This window comes from Myotis davidii, unplaced genomic scaffold (assembly GCF_000327345.1).
Source record: "Myotis davidii unplaced genomic scaffold, ASM32734v1 scaffold595, whole genome shotgun sequence".
Classification (NCBI taxonomy): domain Eukaryota; kingdom Metazoa; phylum Chordata; class Mammalia; order Chiroptera; family Vespertilionidae; genus Myotis; species Myotis davidii.
In genome coordinates, this window is record NW_006286790.1 from 531,343 (window position 1) to 534,602 (window position 3,260).

Sequence of the window (3,260 nt, forward strand, 5' to 3'; positions counted from 1 at the left end):
GGGGACACTACTCTCCAAGTAACTGAAAAGTTCAGGTAACTTGATGGTGCCTTGATGGCTCACGAATAAGCTTCAGGATGTTCCCAGGGAAATCCTCAGGGGGCTGAGGCTGCCAGGAAAAGTCAGGCATCTTGGTCATCTCCTGTCTTCCGTGAAGCAGATTGCTCCTCTTTCGGTCCCAGGGGCCTTGCCAAGCAGAGATAAGGCTGGGCCATTGAGGGAGCCGGGGACAGACCCCATGACATCACCCCTCGGGCAAGGGCAGGAAGGGCTTTGAGCATGTTGACAGTCAGGAATCTAGGGCAGGGGTGAGTGTCTGTTGTGTTTTTCTGAGCAAGTTTCCCTTTGAATTGGAGGCAGTGTCTTCACAAACCGAGTGACAGCAGCTGCGTGAATGGCCCCTCCTCGCTAGTGTGCCTGGCTGTCACACCCAGTTCTGGAGGCCCCTTCATGCTGTGTGCCTCTCTTCCCAGAGCCAGGGCTCCTCAGCACGCCCTGCAGCAGGCAGCACCCAGGGCACACACACATGCATTCGCTCGCGCGCACACACCCCCCACACCCGACTCCCATCCCCCCCTCTCCTCCCAGCCCACTTCTCCCCAGGCTGCCCGCTTCCTGTCCCCACCTCTTTCTCCTCTCCCAATGTCCAATAGGTTAACCTTCGTGATGAGTCCACGGGTGTTTATTTTATTTTTTAACTGTGCATATGTTTTATAAAATCTGTTGTATATGTGGTATAGTTCACAATGTAAACAAAAAAAAAAGTTTTAATAAATTCACAAGAGAATGACCTGGGGAAACTGTTAAGAAGGCAGATAGATTCCTGGCTCCATCACAATTCTAATTTGGGAGACCTGGTCAAGACCTGGTTAGATGAGGCTGAAGCAGGTGAGCCAAGACCACCTTCAGATACCTACCTGGGTTATGAGCATCACAGGTTTTGGCATCTCACTGACTGGGTTCAAAGCCCCAACTCAGATGACTCCTGATTGTGTGACATCAAGCGAGTCTCCTTCATCTGTAAAATGAGGATTTTATATTTGTAATATAAATATAATTACATTTATTTATGTAATTGATGCTAGCCCCCCACGCCCCTGGACCTGCATGGCTATAATAAGAATTATTATTACTATTGCCTTTAATAATAGTAATACTTTGTGGAATAAGAGTGTTTTCCCCAGATGCAGTAATGTTATTAATCTGTCCTTATACACATAAATTTCCCTGATTTTCTCTTGGCAAAGAGAGACTATTACTGTTAAAAACTTTTCCATAAGCTTTAAACTTTTCATATCCTTTAGCAAAATGTGAGACTCTAAAGAAAAACCCTAAACAGAGGAGTTATATATAATAGCAAAATATTAGAAACAACTTAAATAGCCAACAATAGAGGTAAGTTTAACATATACTGTGAGCTATCATAGAATGGAATATTATGCAACCATTAAATACAAATTTATAAAAATGTGTAAAAGTTACTTTGTACTGTTAAATTAAAAAATAGCCAGACAGAGAATATATCTACTATGTGATCAAAATTACGTAGACAACTGGAGGGGGAGGGGAGGCCAGGGGATTGTCAAGGGTGGGGGGAAAAAAAGGAGACATATGTAATACTCTTTGTAATACTTTAAGCAATAAAAAAATAAAAATAAAAAATTACGTAGACAACAAAGTAAACCACTGTTTCCATAGAAAACAATAGAAGAAAATAGGCCAAAATGTTCAAACATAGGTTGTCTTTGGGGTGAGAGTTGCATGATTGTTTTTACTTCCTTTTGACTTTTCTTTATTTTCCAAATGTTCTATAACGGGACTTTTTTTTAATCTCACTCTTAAAAAGTGTATTCTTTTGTTATCTTTTCAAGTCCAAACTAATTTAAAGGCTCTGCCTCAACGAGGATTCATAAAAGACAATGACATTTCCATATACAGAGCAGGCTGTCAGAAGAGAAGAGAGGCTTCGGAGAACTCATTCAACCTCCCACGTTACCAGTGAGGAACCTGGGCCCCGAGAGGTGAACCGACAAGCACAAGAGGACAGAGACCTGCGAGGGCCTTCCCATGCCACCTAACACTTTTCCCATTTCTTCGCACTTTCCCCTCGATCCCCACAATCCAGATTGTTACATACTCTACCAGCAAAAACCAGCAGCACTTGTTCAAACTGCAGACCCTCAGGCCTCTGCCCCAAAGAAAAGGAATCAAAATCTGCATGTTAACAAAAACCCTGGGGCAAGTGTCTTAGAGAAATAACAAAATAAAAGGAAGTCTCTCTTGGATGGCTTAATTTAGATGGAAGGTAACTTGGGTGGCCAAGTTCAAACAAAGTGACCTCAGTTCCAACACCAACTGACTTTGTGACATCCGGCAGGTTTCTCAATCACTCTGTGCCTTGGTTTTCCTCATCTGTAAAGTGGGGATGATCAACTCAGTCAGGTGCTAGCAAGTGCCAAGATGGAAGCTGGGCTTTATAAACAGGGCTGATAAATACTTCTTGTTAGGGACGTTTCAACAGGCCTGGCACTCTGTGAGAGCTGGAGCCCCTCGGTCAGTACTTGGCACACAGGAAGCCTTCTGCCAGTGTGCGTTTAACAAATAAGAGCCCAGATGACCTCTCTCAATGTTTGAGTTGGATCGCCCCATTTTATTAGTATACTAGCTGCCTGGTGCACAACATTAGTACACTGGGCGGGGGAGGGAGGGTAGTCCTCTCAGCCTGGCCTGCGTCTTCTCACAATCTGGGACCCTTTGGGGGGATGCCCGCTCCCCACAGCCTAAGCTGGCAGGTGGACATCCCTTGAGGGGTCCTTAGCGCTGCTGCTGCTGCTGCTGCTGCTGTGTTCACCAGCCATGTGCTTGACTTCTGGCTGAGCAGCACTTTCCTTGTGGGAGCACACTTACCACCAGGGGGCAGCTCCTGCGTTCAGCGTCTGCCCCCTGGTGGTCAGGGCACATCATAGCAATCAGTCTTTCTGCAGTTCGGTGGATTTGCATATTAGCCTTTTATTATATACAATGACACTTTCAAAACTGCCAGTTTTCTCCCTTCCAACATTCAAAACTGTGCCAACCTCCCACCTCCACCAGGCAGTGAGGAGGAGGGGAGGTTGAAGGTCTGAGATAAGCTTGACTCATACTGTAAATCATTCATACTAGAACTTTCTATGGTTGCAGACTTACAGGGCTCAACCATCCACCTTCTCTAAAGCCCCCACTTCTTATTACTCCGACCAAAGCTCTCCCTAAGCCACGCC